This window comes from Pectinophora gossypiella, chromosome 23, assembly GCF_024362695.1.
Source record: "Pectinophora gossypiella chromosome 23, ilPecGoss1.1, whole genome shotgun sequence".
In the NCBI taxonomy this organism is placed as follows: Eukaryota; Metazoa; Arthropoda; class Insecta; order Lepidoptera; family Gelechiidae; genus Pectinophora; species Pectinophora gossypiella.
This window is the reverse complement of record NC_065426.1, coordinates 2,048,461-2,070,010: the sequence shown is the minus strand read 5'-3', so window position 1 is coordinate 2,070,010 and position 21,550 is coordinate 2,048,461. Positions and strand designations below refer to the sequence as shown.

The 21,550-nt window shown below is 36.6% G+C and overlaps 1 protein-coding gene and 1 long non-coding RNA gene across 2 annotated transcripts in view; both read right to left on the bottom strand.

Annotated features, from left to right (window-relative positions):
* Window positions 1-813: 813 nt before the first annotated feature.
* Window positions 814-21,550, bottom strand: part of LOC126377438 (uncharacterized) — a 216,285-nt gene continuing 195,548 nt past the window's right edge. The window contains exon 2 of the long non-coding RNA XR_007567853.1: window positions 814-3,769. This is a non-coding gene — a long non-coding RNA (uncharacterized LOC126377438). The remainder of the gene's footprint in view (window positions 3,770-21,550) is intronic.
* Window positions 814-21,550, bottom strand: part of LOC126377342 (uncharacterized) — a 149,332-nt gene continuing 128,595 nt past the window's right edge. Inside the window, exon 6 of the mRNA XM_050025047.1 lies at window positions 814-4,964. The gene's annotated coding sequence lies outside the window, so the exon portion shown is untranslated. The remainder of the gene's footprint in view (window positions 4,965-21,550) is intronic.

The following is a 21,550-nucleotide window of genomic DNA, read 5'->3' as shown; positions in this document are numbered from 1 at the left end:
ATGATTCACAGCTCTTAATTTTAGGAAGAATGAGTAAATTAATGTGTCGGGTTATTGACTGACGTAAAATTTTTAGACGGTTGGTTTAGATTTGTGCTTAAAATTGACGTGTGTTCCATAAATTTTATGCTTGTCGATTACCCGTCCCTTTCCTTTTCGGCGGATAAGAAAATGACAGATATAACTTAAAATAAAATTAGATGGTATTTACAGGAATTAGCACCTTTATAGCTTATTAGCTGTAGAACTTCCTTTTTTAATCCTAATGTTCGCAGATTTTTCTTTATAGTACGTTAAACTATAGTGATTATGAATATTATGATTTATCCAGTCACCTTTACATTCATTATATTAGGTAGGTATTAAATTAGACAATAAGTACTCCCACTGCTGGGTATAGGCTTCATGTCAATCAATCGGAGGATTCTACCACGCTGCTCCACTGCGGGTTGGTGGACGTGTTTGGGCTTAGTAGTCGGGTTCAACGGCTTTCCGGCGCATATAATACAATTTTTTTAATTATTTAGTCACAGGGATTGTAACCTGGAACCTGACAGAGGGCAGCAGTAACTGTCAGTACTATTCAGAGGCGGAGGACAGGACTCCTATTATGGCTTTGTAAAAGACTACTCTGGGCGCCATCGCACTTGCATCAGGCAGAGTACTGCAAGGCGGAAGGCAAGAGGAAAACCACTGCCCTATTTTTCCCTAAAAAGTAGCATGGAAAATGCTACACCTACAAGAGTGTGGCTCTTAAATTGATGATGATGATGATGATGATGAGTATTATTTAACGTCAATGAATAACACAAATAAAGTTTTATTTCGTTTATTTATTTCGTAAGAATTACAATATCAATCGAGAGGCTTGACAATTGAAACGAACTTATTAACTAATGACAAATATTAATAAAAACTATATTCTAGGAATTACGGAAAATTAGGATACCTAGCTATGTCTTAATAACATTCAGAATTGTATTTGGAATACAAAATAGTATAAGAGTAAATCGGTAGTTCTTCGCACACCGGTAGTAAAACGGAAAAATATCCTAGAGTGTTTTGTCTTTTGCAAATATCCAGTTAGAACCGCCTACTTACGTTTTCTGACTAGATATTTGCGAACAGTAGGCCTAGCACACTACTACACCCCGGACACTTCATACAAACAACCTCGTTTTACACAGACACCACACATTGACGTTAACGTACACACGCATCTGAATGTGTCGTCTGACGCCATACGATTTAAGTCTAAACTATGTTAGAGGAGGGTAGGGGAGGGGGTGAGGTAATCCTAGCTCAGACGCTGGTGGGGAGCGGAGATTTGTCGTTCTATACGTAGTATTATTATTCCTTATTCTATAACAAGGAATAATAATACTGCGTATAGCAAGCGACTAGCGGAGTCACAATAAATTCTGAAAATGAATAAAAATATTTTGACATAGGTGTTTTAATTTATTATTGAATACATTTTTAAAACACATAATAACGGGTTCTTACCGCGTTTAAAATAGGGATATGAGACGGGATGACTGATGAGACATGCAACAGTGGCACTTGCAACAGTGTCGAAATATCGGGAGTCTCATATCCCTATTTTAAACGCGGTAAGAACCCGTTATTATGTGTGTTAATTATGGTAATAACCGCATAAACTTAAAACAATGAATATTTTTTTTTATTTCTTGGCTCTTCTGTAAGTATTCGCTTGTATGCAGGTCATTATTTTATTCCGCGTCGCGTTTAACGTAGTGTGCTAGGCCTGCTGTTTGCAAATATCCAGTCGGAACTTACATAAGTACAATAAGTAGGCAGTTATAACTGGATATTTCCAAAAGACTAAAGGCTATATTGCGTAAGTGCTAATGAGATTAACCACTGGTGTTCGTAGATCTATCAACATAATGTTTGCGATAAATTTGTTGAAGTATCAAAATACCAAAATTGTTTTCCGCTAAACTTTGAAACTCCAAGAAAGTTATCTTTCAAAAAGAATTGTAGGTTGGAATAATTAACTAAAATGAACTGCAGTTTTAAATGTAAAATTAAAATATTTTTAGTGACGTCAGTCCTTGCGGCACGGCATACGAGCTGCACGCGGCGTGATTTATAATCGAGCTTTGACCAATAGCCATACGACATTTATCCACGTAGACAGCTTACGCTGCGTCTATTGGTGCAAACCCTCGATATAATTCGCACCGCGCGCTACGCCTTTGCCGTGCATAGCCTGCTGAGTGTTGTAATTGAACACTACTCGTCAATGAGGAAATTTCCAATCGACGTTCCCCAAACACACGATAGATGGCGTTGTTCACTTTTAACGTGATAATTACCTATTTTCTCATTGCTGGGATACAAAATTGTTTAAAAATGTAATATAATGGTAGTAGCATTATAAAAAACAAATTGTTGTTTGATATTTGGATCACATTATGTGTGTGTGTATGTGATTCTATTTCTCTTTTGTTTTGTATTTTGTTTTTTCCTGTTTGTGCAATAAAGTATTTGTTATGTTATGTTATGTTAGAATGATGTCACTACCTATAATGCTGCTCATTATTTTGATCAGAATAATAATGGGTGGAAGTTGTAATTGTACCTTGGTGTAATAAAAAGGGTCATAATTTATACCCAAAAACAAAGATAAAAGATGCATAATATGTCTGTTATCCATGAAATTAGAAGTTTAAACCAAGAAAATACTTAACAACTCCATCTATCGTGTTTTTGGGGAACGCCGATTGGAAAGTCCTTCAATACAAAGATTGATCCCTCGTACGTGAGCTTTCTCACGACACAATCAATATTGCATGGACAATCCATCGGGGCCGATGCAAAGATATAAAAATAGCGAAATTGTTACCCCGCCAAAGATCGTGGCTTGGGTAGTGTAATAAGCTCTTTAGGGTTAGACGTTTATCGACATGATAAGACATAATTTTCATCTTTTTATAAAAGTTTAATATACATGTTTCGACAAAAGTATACATATATATATATTTTATACATTTAAAACTACAGATAACTTCTTTGATGTAGATTAAAACAAAGAAAAATTGTCTACGACTGTAAAGTAAAAAATATAAATGCATATGAAAAGGTCTTTATTCTATTATTCTAACTAAAATCATATCAAAGATATTTGTGACTATTCCCTTAATTAGATACTTTTCTATTATAATGTGAAATTAAAATGTATTTTTGAACAAAAGTCGTTTTTTTTTTTTAATACATAGTAAGGCACCTCACTTATTTGGTTCTAATTTCGGAAAATTTAAAGATATTTTTAATTAACTACAAGTGATTGAAATCTGACGATACTTAGCATAATTCTATGTTCTGTGTACCTGCTAATAACTGACAAGTATCGAAAATACGCGATTTTCAATGTTGGTCTAAATAGTCATAATTTAAATTCGTTCCAAAATCAAAACAGTTTAAACATCCGAAATCAGACAGTTTGAAAGAAATGCCGACTGCCGTCAACTGATTAACCGACTCGTTGTAATCTGGGAGTCTTCAAGGTTAGAGTGAATAGGCATTTGTTAGGTAAGCGTGATCCTAGACCACATCGTCACTTACCATCAGATTGAGGCCAAACGCGAGCTTATATTATTAAACAAAAAAAAAATTGTCACTGTGGTCCTGTGGTATACCGGCTTGCTTCTCATACGGGGAGCGCCAGTGCGAACCCCGGTCCGGACTTGCATCAATGGCCCCGATTCCTGCAGACACCTCCTAATTTTACTTTAAGTTATACCTGTCATTTTCTTATCCGCCGAAAAGGAAAGGGACGGATGATTGACAGCTCCTAATTTTAGGAAGAATAAGTAAATGAATGAATAACCCGGGCGAATCAAAAAGATATCTCGCTGGTATGTAATCCGTTTGACGTGCTGTCTACTTAACTCTGTCGGGTTATTGGCCGATGTAAAATGTTTAGACGGTTGTTTTAGATATCTGCTTATAATTGATGTGTATTCCATAAATTTTATGCCTGTCGATTACTCGTCCCTTTCTTTTTCAACGGATAAGAAAATGACAGGTATAACTTAAAATAAAATTAGATAGCGTCTGCAGGAATTAGTTCCAATGAGTTATTAATTTATCTCAAGTACAGTTTTCACTAACACAGTTGGCTCGACAATTGTAGACGGCGATACGGTTCTCGTTGTTCTAACAGAAAGCTGTGTCGTGGGTACTTGGTTCATCTTGCAATCGATGTACCTCTGACTACCCTATTTGAACATAGACGTGAGCTTTTTTGACGTTAACAGGTATCATCATCATCTCAGGCCTTTACATCTTTATCAGATGGTTCAAACTGCGTTTCTGTGGCAGCTTTTAAAATGGCTGTAATGTCCGATGCGAAAGCGACAGTAGCGGCCGCACGACTAACAGGTATCATCATCATCATCAGCCCATTAACGCCGCCCACTGCTGGGGCACGGGCCTTCCCTATGGATGGATAGGGAGAACGGGCCTTAAACCATCACGCGGGCCCAGTGCGGATTGAAAATGCAGCAGACTAACAGGTATACGAACAAAGAAATTGGGCTAAGATAAATCTTACTCTATAAATACAAACACTGAATAATAATTACAGCGTAATATGGCATTAAAATCATAAATAACGATTAATTATTCATAATAAGAGATCAAAAAGTTTCTTTTACTTAATTATTCGGACTTTTGGTAAAAAAAGTTTTTTTTTTTAATTTCTGGATTTTTTTAACACAATTTTGTTCAAAATAATCTCATTTCGTTTTTTCTTTTCCTTTCAAATGTGGAATGTTTTGATTACAATTCACGTCCATTTAATATGATTCGATTTCTAATATTAAAATGTTTTTTCTTCATTCTGAATTTCTCTGGTTCGTTTCGGTTTCTTCTAGTTTCTTCAGTTGCACTTTCTTCATGAGCTTCATTTTCTTCTTCGTTCTGTTGTTGAGTTCCTGAAAAGTGAAGAGAAAAGAAATGGTTAGTAATTACAAGAAATTTTACATTGAAATATTAACATAACATAATCTAAGGGCTATAATCCTAAACAGGGACTTTCCAGGCTACGTTTCTCAAAAATAATATAGATGGCGCTGTACAGATTTTCCTTCGTTTAATCTTCTAATTTCATGGATAACAGACATAAAACATAAACATAACATAAATAGCCTATATACGTCCCACTGCTGGGCACAGGCCTCCCCTCAATCAACCCGAGGGGGTATGGAGCATACTCCACCACGCTGCTCTAATGCGGGTTGCTGGAGGTGTTTTTACGGCTAATAGCCGGGACCAACGGCTTAACGTGCCCTCCGAAGCACGGAATCATCTTACTTTTTCGGACAATCAGGTGATTCAAGCCCGAAATGTCCTCACCAAACAAAGGACAGTCTCACAAAGTGATTTCGACAATGTCACCATCGGGAATCGAACCCGGACATACATAACAGACATATGCATCTTTTATCTTTTTTTTTTGGGTATAAATGATGATCCTTTTTATTACACCATCTTCGTATAATTATGATAGAACGAACACGTCCGAGTAAGTTCGTTTAATCACTAATTATTCTGATCAAAATAAAGAGAAGCAATATAGGTAGGAACATAATTATATTTAAAATGATCTCTTAACACCACATTGACCAAATTGGACATGTCCTTAGAAAAGGTTTAGTACGATCTACTCTGAACCGGCGTGCGTGTTTGCGGCGAGGAAGCAAGAGAAGTGTGTCAGAATCGAAGCGAAGTCTCTGCTTATCCCGGTGGGAAATAGGCGTGAGTCTATGTATGTATGTGTTATCTTTTAAAAAGATGATTACTTATAGATTAAAAGCCGACATTATGCAATGACTAGCCAGTTTTGATGAGGCCTTGCCGCCAAATGAGGAAGGAATACAAGATGAACGGATCTAAATGATGTAAAAAATATGTTAGTCATGGTTATTGAACTTGAAGACTTGGTATTTTCTGTAGCTTTGAATACCTAGGTGAGTTTGAATTCATGTTTAGATCATAGAGATTTTTTTTTACCTTTGATGGGTTTACTCTTGCCCCCAGACTCGCCCGAAGGCATTGACGAGGCCTAAGATGGAGCGAGCTCGCCCAGAAGGTGCCTGTTCACTTTGGCCTTGAAAGCACCCGGGTTATATGCATTTGGAATTAAAGAAGACGGAAGATAATTCAATTTCACAGCAGAAAGATGATTCATAATATATGGTTTCCAGGATTTCATCATCTCCCTAGCATTATCCGGTTTTTCACGGGGTCCGCTTACCTAACCTGAAGGTTCGCACCTGCATGTCTGACCTTCGAACCCACGAAGGGAAAACCAGCCCAATACAGGTTAGGTCACATACCTCTAAAAATGCATTTCTCGGGAATGTGGGTTTCCTCACGATGTTTTCCTTCATCGCTGAGCACGTGATAATCATTTATGATCCAAACATGAATTCGAAAACAAATGCGACAATCATTGGTTTAGGCCTATGTTGGACTCGAACCTGCGACCTCAAAGTAAGAGGCAAGCGTTCTACCAACTGGGCTACCATGGCTCCATGGTTTCCAGGATTTGTGGCCGGTTATTCAAATTGAGAAATATCTTTATTCTTTAGGTAACATAGTTACACTTTGAATCGTCAATTTTTACATAACGAACGTCTCATCCGCCTAAAACTACTACAGTTTCTCACAACCTGTATAGCCGGGGAAAAGAAGCTGCAAGAAAAACCTCGACACATTATTTTTTTTTTAAATAAAAGTAATATTGTTATAGAATTGATTAATTTAGCTGCTTAATATCAGTTCTCAGACAGTTAATCCCATGCATTCATATCTTCTAAATAATCACTAACTTTATAATAACGTTTTTTGGAAATAAGTATTAGATAACAATAAAGTAAAACGTCAAGTAATTTTCAATAATTAATATTAATAAAACCAATGTTATGTACCTATTTAAATTTGATTATCATGGATAACTTGTTGAAGGTTAATGTAACATTTTTGAATTTACGTAATTTCGGAAGGTGTTATGGCTGAGGAGAAGAAATGACAAGAAACTGCAATAGCAACACATCTTTTATATCAATGAGGGTATATTACAAGTTATTTAACTAACTAGAGGAACACATTCAATACCAGACATTTTTATCATTTAGGTAATCATTAATCTTATTTTTTACATAAAGTAAGCTTCACGTGAGCTTTAAATTTAATCTCTGACAAATTTAAGATATTATCTGGTATTTTATTGGAAAAACGTATACATAACCCCAAAAAAGATGAATTTAATTTACTTAATCTAGAATCACCAATCACCAACAGGAATATCCAGTTTATTAACATCACTTCACAAAGAAATTATAACGATGCATAGATATAAGATACAGTGAAGAATATATGTAGTATTATTCTATATTGTATGCTCTAATCTTAATCTCATCAAAACCCGATTGCGCTCGTAAAACCCATGGAGATGTTTACAAAAATCTATTTGTGTCTGTTAAAACATCATGAGAAAGCACTTTCTTACAAGCCTTAAAAGGAAATGAATAGAGCGAACCGTTAAGTTTACGAAATTGTAGGACTAAGATGTGTCCGCCTGTTACAATGTAGCGTTTTTTTTCTCTTCTCCAAACCGAAAACACGATCCGAAAACCTAAGACGGTCTGGCTGAACAAAAATAATAGGAGAACCTACCTTACCTAAAGTGAGAAGGGGAACAGAAAAAGAAGAAGACTTGTTGTCCTTCGTATGGCATTAACTACTTGGCCGGACAAATGGGGAGCGCCTCAGCGCTGTCATATGCGAATACAATAAGTTACTACAAAAAGTGGCTTAATTATCAGTATTTTCTAATCTAATCTATTATTCGAGCCCTATATCCCAACAGGAGATAAAAGTATTAGAAGAAGGGAAGAGAAGAATTGTCAGAATTTGTGAGTAATAAAATTGTTTATGTAATATATTTCTTGCGTGTTCAATAAAGAGTTATTGCATTGCATTAGTACCAAAGGTTGCCTGGATTGCAATTTAGAATTAAGGCCGCATATTACATACGTTTTGACTATGACTATTTGGTTATTCATTCACTCACTCATTCATTTTAAAATTACCAGCTGTTAATCATCCGTCCCTATCCTTTTAGGTGGATAAGAAAATGACAGGTATACTTTAAAATAAACTTTGAAGGTGTCTACGGGAATCCGGGCTATTAAGTAAAACTTTAGGAATAGAATAAGGAATAACACTTCGTTTAGAATGGCAACTCTCCGCTCCCCACCATCGGCTGAGCTAGGTTTACCTCACCCCCTCCAACATAATTTAGACTTGAATCGTATGGAGTTAGACGTTACACACAGATGCGCGTGTACGATGACGTGAATGTGTGGTGTCTGTGTAAAACGAGGTTGTTTGTATGAAGTATCCGGGGTGTGGGTTATGTTATGTTATGCTTAGGGCAGGGGACGACCCAAGAAAGTGTGGATGGATTGTGTGTGAAAAGTGTAAGTACAGAGATGATGACTGACAGAAATGAATGGAAGAGGAATACATGTTGTGTAATACATACATGAGATAAGGGCAGGAGGATGATGATTATGCTATGTTATGTATTATGGGACTAAATAAATATTATTATTATTGTATGTCTTTTTCATATCTCGGGCCTATGGAGGCCCGGACTTTTGGAAGACGTGCGTGGGGCCGAAGCCAACACGTAGAGGCCCCTTAAGACAGTTTAATCTAAATGTGGTGTGACACCAACCGGCGATTATCCCTGTATGCACTATGGGAGTGCACCCAAAGACAATCCCCAGTTCGTGTAGGACTATTGCAAAATATGGGAACAAAGGGAACTGGGCTATTGGGTTGGGGGTTATTATTATATGCGCGTGTACGATGACGTCAATGTGTGGTGTCTGTGTAAAACGAGGTTGTTTGTATGAAGTATCCGGGGTGTGGGTTATGTTATGTTATGCTTAGGGCAGGGGACGACCCAAGAAAGTGTGGATGGATTGTGTGTGAAAAGTGTAAGTACAGAGATGATGACTGACAGAAATGAATGGAAGAGGAATACATGTTGTGCTGTTCGCACCTAGAGTGAGATAAGGGCAGGAGGATGATGATTATGCTATGTTATGTATTATGGGAATAAATAAATATTATTATTATTATTCTTTTCTATATTTAAATTCATAAATAGGTAAAATAAATAATAAATTCACATAATTAAATCCACCACAGGCTTCGTCAAAAAGGAACTAAAAACAAGAATAAACCATAAATCCACAAAAGTTTCGTCAAAATACAAACCGAAATCAGCAACAAGCTTCGTCATCATTCGAAAAGCCCGCCCCGGATCATTCCTGGCTCAAACGTACCCATCAAACTGGCAGCATTCCCGCGCTGAATTGCCAGAGAGATACGCTGAACCAGAAATGAACCGGAGCGAGGGTCTTGCCCCCTTTCCCGCAGACGCTTCCCAAGTTCCCTAATAAAAGACAAAGCCTCATGTCCCCAAGGATCCGCAGTTATTATTCTTTATATTATTATTATTTTTATTATTCTTTTTTTTTGTTATGTTGGTATCATTATATGTTTATTGCACTAGCCCGTGCTCCAATGAAGAATCTCCTTTCACCCTAAGGTTGCCTGGCAGAAATTGCTGTTTAGCAATAAGGCCGCCTATTGTGCTTATGTTTTATTCGTATGTTTATGTCCTTTGTATTATGTTGTTGTGCAATAAAGTATTATTGATTGATTGATTGATAACTGCCAACAAAATAAGTTTCAATGTAAAATTAAGTGGCGTGTGCCTATATTTGAGTAAATAAACTAGTATGGAAATTGAATCACCTTAAAAATGTATCTTTCCTTCCGAGAAATTGTTAAAGTCATACTTACAATACAAGGAATAAAAATAAAATTGCTATTCAAAATTCTAAATTAAGAAAATTAAATTCATCTTTTTTGGGGTTATGTATACGTTTTTACAATAATATACCAGATAATAATTTTTAATTTGTCAGAAAATACATTTAAAGCTCATGTGAAGCTTACTTTATGTAAAAAAGCTTATTATAAGATTAATGATTACTTAAATGATAAAAATGGCTGGTATTAATGTCTCTAGTCATTAAATAACTTGTAATGTATACCTCATTGATTTAAAAGATGTGTTGCTGTTGCAGTTTCTTGCCTTTTCTTCTCCTCGGTCATAACACGTTGCGAAATGACGTAAATTCAAAAATGTTCCATTGACCTTTCATAAGTTTATCCATGATAATTACGTTGAATAAATGATTCTGATTGATTGCTTGTGGATACGCTGCGGTGTAATTACTGAAAAGTATCGGCGTCCGAAGGACGTAATATACGATCCCGACGACCCGATTACTCTAGCCATAGAGGCAGCCAATCAGCTCGCGACACCAAACACTTCAGGACCCCGATACCGACCCCGCCGGCGTGGTCGACGATTTCCCTCATTCAGCGCTTATCGCTATCGACCCACTAGGGTCGATTAATTCTTTCAAATATTTTTCCTCTCAGACGACGCCCTGAGCCGAGGTTCGCGCCCAACTGCGTTGTACCGGGTGAGAGCCTTCAGCGCTCCCCATTTGTCCGGCCAAGTAGTTAATGCCAGCTGCGGCAAATCTACAATAAGTCACGTCAAAAAAAAAAAAAAAAAAAAAAAAAAAAAAAAAAAAAAAAAAAAAAAAAAAAAAAAAAAAAAAAAAAAAAGCTGCGGTGTAACAGGCGGTCACCTAAATTGACTCTAGCCCAGTACATATATGGTATTGTAGGAAAAAACTTTACAACCTCATGTAGAGTTAAAGAATGTCGAAACTGTTAACTTGTGACTTAATCTAGTACAATAATGGTCCCTAATGGGGTAGGTAGAGCTAGAAGAATTCAAAGACAGCCACTGTTTGCAGCCACTGTTAATTCGAAGAACTAATTATAAAATTTGAATTTGAATTTTTATTTGAATTTGATATTATTATGATGAACCTTATGGTGACAAGAATTCAGCCTATCATCATCAATTTAAGAGCCACGCTCTTGTCGGTGTAGCATTTTCCATTCCAGTCTATCAAAGGCCAATTCCTTGACTTCCCTATAAGACACGACGTTAACCTTTTCTTTAATCTGTTCCATGTAGGCTCTTCTTGGTCTTCCCCTTCCTCTCTTTCCTTCTAGCTTTCCTTCTATGATGTTTTTAATAAATTCGTCGTGTCTTATTAGGTGTCTAATCATCTTGCCTCTTCTGTCCTCAATAATTCTCAGTATTTGAGAATATTATATCAGCTTATAGCCCATAAAATTGTGTAGTTGGGTTGGTTGGTTGGGGTTGGGTTGTTTTTTCCTGTTTGTGCAATAAAGTATTTGTTATGTTATGTTAGTTTCCTAGGTCAAAGATAATTAAGGAATTCTGATTAAGTACTAAATAAAGACAGAACTAAAGGTGACAAAAAACGTTTATTTTTCTATTTAATTTATTTATGATTATTAATAAAGAAAAATGTAATAATAAGCGCGAAACTTTGTCGCGTTTTTCTATGACGTCACAGGTAACTTTTTCATACAAATTCCGTAGTAATTTCGTGTTTTGACGTTTAGTAAAAAGTAACTGATTTGACTAGTTGGAAACTACCCTATTGTCTATCATTTTAGAAAGGACACAGTTCCTCTGTGTTAATCACACATAATCTCACGACTATATCCCAATTGGGGTAGTCAGAGGTACATCCAAGGTGTACTAAGAATCCACACGTCGCCGAGCTTTCTGTTAGACCAACGTTTTCTACAAACGTACCTACCTGTCTAGAAGTCCTCAGCCAGCAATACCATGTGCCTAACAAAAGTAGTTAACCATGCTTGCCCTCCGAGACGGAATGTTTCTTTTCACTTTTTTTTTCCTTGTTTTATTTTGTTGTTATTTAGTAATTAACCACTTTTTAGCATTTAACTGCAACTAACCTCACGTTACAAAATTTCCTAACCATGCCGTGTATACACGTTTTGGGTTTCAATCTAGTTATTACCCACATCTGTAACCTTTTATTTTCGCATGTCATGATTGTTACCTGTTGTGTGTACCTTTTAAATAAATAAAATAAAAATAAATAGATAGGTGGTGAGCCGTATCGCCGTATATAATGGTCGAGCCAATGGTGTGTTAAACACATCTTATTAAATATTAGTTTTATGAAGTTTATCAAAAATAGGCAGCTAACAGCTAACAGCCTCCGTGGTCTAGTGGTTAGAGCGTTAGGCTCAAGATCTGGAGGTTCGATTCCCGATGGGGACATTGTCGAAATCACTTTGTGAGACTGTCCTTTGTTTGGTAAGGACTTTTCAGGCTTGAATCACCTGATTGTCCGAAAAAGTAAGATGAGATGCTTCGGAGGGCACGTTAAGCCGTTGGTCCCGGCTATTAGCCGTAAAAAATCACCTCCACCAACCCGCAGTGGAGCAGCGTGGTGGAGTATGCTCCATACCCCCTCCGGTTGATTGAGGGGAGGCCTGTGCCCAGCAGTGGGACATATATAGGCAGTTTATGTTATGTATATGAAGTTTATCAAAAATAGGCAGCTAGCAGCAGCTGCCTTCAGTTACTTATAGCTCTGACCACCCTATTAGGGATTACATACTTGTATGTTTTGTTTGCATAATGTATTTAATAGTTTGACGAAGATAAAGCAACTTAGACTTTAAGCAATTTCCCTAAGGTATTAATTTGTATCAGCATCATTTATCTACACGCAAGCCTATCATCGTCCTATCTGGTAACTGTCTCTGTTTCTGCGAAATTGCATTTTAATAACACTATTAATTAAGGTGCAATTTAGTTTGATAAATGGTTGGTAGTAATGTTTTTAAATTATTTTTTTTTATAAGACAAAGGAAAACTTATAAAAAGGTCCTTTTTTAGACTGTCATTTGTTTGGCTAGGACATTGCAGGCTAAATAGGCTAGTTTCCAACTAGTCAAATCAGTTACTTTTTACCAAACGTCAAAACACGAAATTACTATGGAAGTATGAAAAAGCACACTGTGACGTCATAAATAAACTTAAAAAAATGTCGGACTTATTTTTACGTTTTTATTGATTAAAATTCATAAATAAGTTAAATAGAAAAAATAAAATGTTTTTCGTTAGTTTTAGATGTGTCTTTATCTAGTAATCGGAATTTCATAATTTATCTTTGACCTAGAAAACTACCCAATTGTTATAGGCTGATACCTTGTCACCATAAGGTTCTTCATATCCATTTTAGAATTAGAACTTCGAATCAATAGTAGCTGCAAGTTGTCAGAAAATTCATTGAATAAGTTAAATTGAAAAAAGTAAATGTTTTTCGTTAGTTTTTACCGACTTCAAAAAAGAAGGAGGTTCTCAATTCGACCATATAGATATTTTTGTTTTTTTTTACATCTGTCTTTGTTTAGTAATCAGAATTTCATAATTTATCTTGAACCTAGTACGGTCACGAACATTAATATGTATACACTTTGGTACCAAAGTCTCATTAAATGTCAAATATGTTAGTGCGACAGAGTCCTAAAGTGGGTACATTATATTGCTCATGACTGTACACTACCCAATTACCTGTTAGTCTGAAAAATTACGATGATTCCCTACTTCAGAGGGCACGTTGATATCTATACAAAAATCACGCCTATATCCCTTTGGGGTAGGCAGAGCCCACGAAAGTACATTTACTACGACCCTGACACACCATGTCTGGAACATGAACCTATATTTTTCTATAGAATTAAATAAAGATCAGTAATATACCACAAGTGGGAGCCCTCAGGGCTCCTCATTTGTCCGGCCAAGTAGAATGCCATCCAAGGCAAACCTTCAACACGTTACGTTAAAAAACAAAGAATAGTCCAGTTTGCACTATTATTTGAAGGTTCAATGAGTAGTATCTATTAAGTAATGTTTAAAAAAAACCTCATGCTTGAAACCTCTTTAAAGTTTAATTCGACTCATAAAAACAAAAGAAAAAAGAAAACATTTCACAAACGGAAACTTTGACGTATCCACAGAGTATAAAATTCAAACTTTTTTCAAGGCAACCTTTCTAGGCAGAGGCGTTTGCCCTATTCAGCCATTGAGCTTATACATTATTCAAAGTATATTTATAACCTAGCTTAGACTGGACTAGACCTGAACTAAGAACTAGATTGGCTATTTTTTTTGTATTCAACTTGTTGTTTCTTATCCTGAAGGTATTAATATTAAAAATGCATTATACGGCGTGTGTGTTTTTTACTCTATAATGAGATCCTGTGTAATATACAGGATGGTAGACATTAAATTATGTTAGTTGTTTAAACATACATAGGATCACGCCTGGCATAAGACCACGTTAGGCTCACGATCTGGAGGTCCGGGTTCGATTCCCGATGGGGACATTGTCGAAATCACTTTGTGAGACTATCCTTTGTTTGGTAAGGACTTTTCAGGCTTGAATCACCTGATTGTCCGAAAAAGTAAGTTGACTCCGTGCTTCGGAGGGCACGTTAAGCCGTTGGTCCTGGCTATTAGCCGTAAAAACACCTCCACCAACCCGCAGTGGAGCAGCGTGGTGGAGTATGCTCCATACCCTCTCCGGTTGATTGAGAGGAGGCCTGTGCCCAGCAGTGGGACGTATATAGGCTATTTATGTATGTATGTATGTATGTATGTAAGATCACGCCTATTTCCCGTTGGGGTAGGCAGGGACCACGGAATTACAATAACGACGATCCTGACACACAATATGAAGAGGATTGTATTGTTTCTTCACAATAAAAATACGGCGAATCCACTTGAATAAATTTAATTGCAAAAGAGCACACGTATGTATCAGTGTTGCAGAAAGAAGAGATTTTTTACGGCCGAGTTGCCATACATAAAAAATATAATTTCCAACATGCTGGGGGGCCTAGCTGTTAAAATGTGTGTGGATTGATTATTTCACCACTCGCAGACTGTGTTAAAGGAAACGCTGATTGTTTTGCCACTTCGTATATAATTCGGTTTTAGTAGAAATTATAAAGGTTACAAACACGTCCGACAATAAGAGAAAATCGATGAATACAAAATTAATTTAAAAATAGTAAAGAATTAATATATTTTTTTATAACCTTTTTTTTAAAAGGTACTTTTATGTTGCAATTGTCAACACTAGCAAAGAAACAATAATAAGTATACAGAACTTTTCGCACTCTCATCAAAGAATTCATGCAGGCTCGCCGGTTTAGAGAACTCTTGACCTCTCCTTTCTTAAAAACATCCTGGATCTGTAGGGTCTGCATGACAACAACGTCATGTCATTTGTATCTAGTCCTTCGACCAATAGCCGTTTGACGTCCATCTACGTAGATAGCATTCGTATCGTTTATTCTTCTTCTATCGTGTGGGTTGTGAGGTGGATTACCAACCCCATCAAACCTGGTGTCAGGTTTACGATTGAACCGCCAAAGGCCCCTGACATGGCTCATGTAACGACTACTAACTTGCATCAGTAAGTAGTAACCGGGACCAACGGCTTAACGTGCCTTCCGAAGCTCGGATCATCTTACTTTCGGACAATCAGACTGTAATGTCCAAAGCAAACTAGGGATCACAAAGTGATTTTCGTGATAACTTATGGATGCCATTCACCACTTGGCCGTACAAATGGGGTATTAATATTGCCTGTTTATAACATTTAAAATATAATTCTATTACCAAACTACGAAGTACATGAAAACTCATGATCATAATTCCTTGCGAATAAAAATAACGACGGGAGTGGTACACTGTCGTGCAAAAACAGGGCGCAGCGGCGCACCTACCCATTAGGGAGTTTGTGGGCACTTAATTTGCCAGCAAGCTTACTACGGTATAAAGCTTCTAATGAATATGTTGTGAAATCGCATGGCTTCAACCAATTTGTGTGGAATTAAGACAATCAAAATGGGAAATGGAATAAGGGAAAATTTTGTGTGTTATTGTATTTGTGTTCGTCAGAAAGGTATTAGCGAGTTTCCATTATAACGATGAAATAAAGTTATAATGTCACTTTATACGTTTACAGTGAAAACTAACGACCTCCGTGGTTCAGTGGTTGAGCGTTGGCCTCACGATCCGGAGGTCCCGGGTTCGATTCCCGGTGGGGATATATCACAAAAATGACTTTGTGGTCCCTAGTTTGGTTAGGACATTACTGGCTGGTCACCAGATTATCCGAAAGTAAGATGATCCGTGCTTCGGAAGGCACGTTAAGCCGTTGGTCCCGGTTACTACTTACTGATGTAAGTATGTAGTCGTTACATGAGCCATGTCAGGGGCCTTTGGCGGCTCAATAGTTACCCCGCCACCAGAGTGGATGAGATTGGTACTCCACCTCACAGCCCACACGATAGAAGAAGTGAAAATTACATAAGCGTCTTTTTAAAAAATTACACGTCTAGGTCAGATAATCTAAATCAACTTGTATAAACACTCGAAAGCATACGAGAGGTCCGTAAACAGCCGAGCGGCGTCTGCGCATAGGATCAAGGTGATATCGAATAATGTCATGGCGCTTCCTGTCAAATGTCTAAAATTATACACTATGCACTATAAGTCATATCACAGTATGATTGGTTAGTTTTAACTATGATAATAATGTGTTTAGAAGTTTAGACCAAGTTGTTATACTTATTCGAATATTCAAATATATATTTATTCAGTAGATAACATAGTAAAGTTACAGTTTGAATCCTCAGTAGCAATCAGGTGATCAGCCTGTAATGTCCTAACCAAACTAGGGATCACAAAGGGATTCGAACCCGGGACCTCCGGATCATAAGCCCAACGCTCAACCACTGGACCACGGAGGTCATTTCGTATATTTTTTCGGTCAAATCCAAATATTTATTCAAACTCGATTAAACCAACTGTCAGTTAAGTTTAAAACACTCCTCAATAAGAGGTTATTGCAAATGTTACAAGATGCAATGCACCAAAGAAAATAAAACGAAACAGACAGGACACGCGGAAATACCTACCAGGTCAATGGTATTTTTTTGTAAGTGGGATTAAATATCATTGAATCAAGATTTTTAACGATTTTATAGACAATAATAAACATATCACTACATAGTATAAAACAAAGTCGCTTTTTCTGTCCCTATATCCCTATGTACGCTTAAATCTTTAAAACTACGCAACGAATTTTGATGCGGTTTTTTTAATATATAGAGTGATTCAAGAGGAAGGTTTGTATGTATAATAACATCCATTAAATAGTGGAGAAATACTGTTATTTTTGAGGTTTTCAATGTGATGTCGTAAATGTAATCGTACCTATATGTAAATGTGTCAATTATTTTTGTATTTTATTTTACTCTTTTGCGCGCTTCACTGCAGCAGTACAAGTGTACTATATCCTCCGCCGAAGGTTATCTGGAAGAGATTGCACTTAGCGATAAGCCCACCTTAGAATAAGTTTATACTGTAAATGTCTTGTAAAGTGTGCACATAACGTGTTTTATTATTATTGTTGTAATATCTATTAGTTTTTCTACTCTATGGCCGGTAGTTTGCAAACATATTCCCTTCATAAATGTCAGACTTTCCTCTTGCCAATCGTTACTTGTTGTATTAGAGTTGTAAAATACCGATGTATCGTTAAGGTATTCATAGGTTAACGATATTAGCTTCAGGCATTATATAGGCACTATTCAGGCTTTATGTCTTCCACGGTAGTTAAGTAAAGGTATTACTACATACTGTTAGATGGAGCGAAATCGATCGACTAGGAAACACATCACTAATGCTAATATCTACAACTATAGAATAAAGTTTTAGTTTTAGTTATTAATTTAATTTTAAGTCTAGTTTAACTAAAACTGATTCAACCGTTTTTACTTTATTTTCACTTTTTTTCCTTTTTTCTCAATTTTCACCATAGTATATGTTTCTTTTTGTAACCTTAGAGTCATCATTAATATCCAAGGCGCGGGGCCTGGTTACTTGTAGCACAGGCGTAAAGCCTTTAACAAGAACCAGCTCCCACAAAATTTTATGTTCTAAGCCAAGACAGCACGAAGTTGTACATTTTTGTGGTGAGAGTAATAAACATTTTTATTTATTTATTAAAGAATAATACTACTTATAGAACGGTCACTCTCCGTCCCGCACCAACTCGTATCGGACGCCGAGCTAGATTTACCTCACCCCCTCTGGGTCTTACGTTAGTCTAAATGGCCTTAAACCGGTGAGGAGTAAGGGAGAGAGCATGTGTAGATACTGTGTCTCGCTCGCACTTACGATAAGGCGGTACCCGGTAAGATTTTTGTATGGAGTGTCTAAGGCGTGGTTACAAGTCATAAATCATAATTCTTAGCATCTTTGATAGTTCGAGCTTTATCGTTTGTCACGTTCGATATGTCACCGTAAAATTGTAAATAACGTTAGATTATAATCTATCTCGCGAACTGTCGAAAAATTGTGAAACGTAATATACTGCTTACAATTTAACGTATTATTATTCGTCAGATTATAATCTATCGAAGTGAAACCGTCAAATTGTGATACGAAACGCACCTCGCGTGCTATACCATAGAGTTACAAAACTATTAGAGTGAGCATAATGTTAATTTGGGATTCTCTTAAAATGCATAAATGATTCAAATCGATAGATTATAATCTAACGTTATTTACAATTTTACGGTGACAGATATAAGTTGAAAATGATTATTTATCAGAGCCAGATACTTATGACTAGATTTTTAAAACATAGATAGAAATGTTTTGTATTTTAAACAATAAAGACTTCTTTTCTTCTTATCGTGTAGGTTGTGAGATGGAACACCAACCTCAGCAACCCTGGTGTCAGCGTTATGATTGAGTCGCCAAAGGCCCCTGACATGGCTCATGTAACGATTACTCACTTACATCAGTAAATAGTAACAGAAACAGCTTAACGTGCCGCCCGAAGCACGGATCGTCTTACTTTCAGACAATCAGGTGATCAGCCTGTAATGTCCTAACCAAACTAGGGATCACAAAGTGATTTTTGTGATATCTCCCCATCGGGATTCGTACCCGGGGCCTCCGGATTGTGAGTCCAACGCTTAACCGCTGGACCACAGAGGCCGTTTCCATGTTTCAACCGGCTTAAATATACAATTTAATCTTAAAAAAAAAACTAATTCCCTATTCAAATCTGCGAATCTTTTTTACAACATTCAAATTAGTACTTAGGTAACAAACAGTGAGTTAAAGTAGCGTAAAATATTATCTAGATTGGAATGTTTTTTGCTAGCTACGTGTCAACGAACTTCGTACAGGATATGGTAATTTAGATATACAACTCAATTTATATAATTTACTACCGGGAAGGATGTAGTAAAATTATTTATATTATGTGTAATGTGTATATTGTTGCTTTATAGAGAAAACACGTAAGCGCGTTTAAAAAAAAACACAATTTCACATAGGATTTTTTTAACAAAAGCTCACAATATACAAGCTAGGTTCAATCTAAGTAAAAAGTCATCATCATCTGCCTGGCATTATCTCGTTTTCCACAGGGTCCGCCTAACCTAACTTGAAGACTTGACAGGTCCGGTTTTTTTACAGAAGCGACTGCCTGTCTGACACAGTTTAGGTCACATACCTCCGAAAATGCATTTCTCGGGAATGTGGGTTTCCTCATTTATGATCCAAATATTAATTTGAAAACAAATTCGACAATCATTGGTTTAGGCCTGTGCTGGATTGAAACTACGACCTCAAAGTGAGAAGCAAACGTTCTACGAACTGAGCTACCACGGAACCGAGGTAAAAAAATGTGGTTTCAATAAGGAACTTTTCAGGTTATATACCCCAAAAAAATATACACGGCGCTGTACAGTCATGAGCAATATAATGTACCCACTTTAGGACTCTGTCGCACTAACATATTTGATATTTAGTGAGATTTACAGTTCAATTTGTCAAAAAAGTTAATGTGACATGGAACCAAAGTGTATACATATTAATGCTCGTGACCGTACAACGGTGCCTTCGTTTAATCTTCTAATATCATGGATTACAGACAGAATGCATCTTTTATCTTTGTTTTGGGTAGAAATTATTGCCCTTGTTATTACGCCCAGGCACAACTCATCTTCCACTCATAATTATTTTGATCAAAATAAAGAGAACCAATATAGGTAGCGACATAATTCTATACATATCTTATCCAAATATCACACAATTATCTAAATATATAAAAGGAGAAACTGACTGACTCACTGACTGACATATCAACGCACATCCTAAACGGCTAAACGTAGGCACTTGAGGAAGGGACGTAGCTCAGGTATCGTAGAGGTGCACTAAGAAAGGAATTCCCGAAAATCTCACGGGAACGGGAATTAGCGGGAAAATCCTTTTGTATGAAAAATCTAGTGTGTCAGGATAGAAGCATATGGAATTCTATAGGCTCTGCTTACCCCGGTGGGAAATAGGCGTGAGTTTATGTATGTATGTATGTATGAAAAATCTAAACCACTAAAGTTAGATGCTTGAAATTTGGCATGCAGGTACCTTAGTAAACTTAAAGCTTAGTTGCAACAGGATATTGCAAAATTCCCACGGGAACGGAAGTTAGCGGGAAAAAAATGTTGTATGAAAAGATCTAAACAGCCTAAGTTAGATGCATGCAATTTGACACGCCACGCGGACGAAGTCGCGGGCAAAAGCCAGTTTATTATATTCTATTTTTGAATACTTATTACGCTAAAGGGATAAAGCGCCATCTATATTTCTTAGGTTTCTACTCGGATTGAAAATAATTGGAAGAAATAGAGCTTTGAGGCGTGAGTTTACGTTTGTAAATGCAAGCTAAAATGTATCCCAACGTCGACCCATCTTCTGATGTTTTGCAAGTCGCCAGTTACATTGCTTACTTCGTGATATGTCAAATTACATGTCCTGCATACCTATTTGTGTTTGTAGATGCATATTACTGCTAGTGGTTTAAATACCTACAGACTTAGTATGGTTATGGCATAGAATAAGGAATTATTTGCGTCAGTTATTTGCATTCCAACAAAAAGAAAGAAAGAAAGAAGAAAGAAAAATATCTATTCGGCAAAAAAACCTAATTACGTATACATTACATACATTAGTGCTAATTACTGTAAACACCACCTAATTTTATTTTAAGTTATATCTGTCATTTTCTTATCCGCCGAAAAGGAAAGGGACGGGTAATCGACAAGTATAAAATTTACGGAACACACGTCAATTTTAAGCACAAAAACAACCGTATAAAAATCTTACATTGGCCATAACCCGATAGAATTATGTTGACAGCACACGTCGAACGGTTTGCATACCAGCGAGATTCGGTGGATAATAAAATGACAGGTATAACTTAAAGTAAAATTAGGAGGTGTCTGCAGGAATCGGGGCCAATGTTTAGTAATTAACAATTGAATTATAAATAATGCCGAAGCGACTGCAGCTCAGCAAAAGCCATAGCTGTAGCTACAATATGGTCATAGAATAAGGAATAAC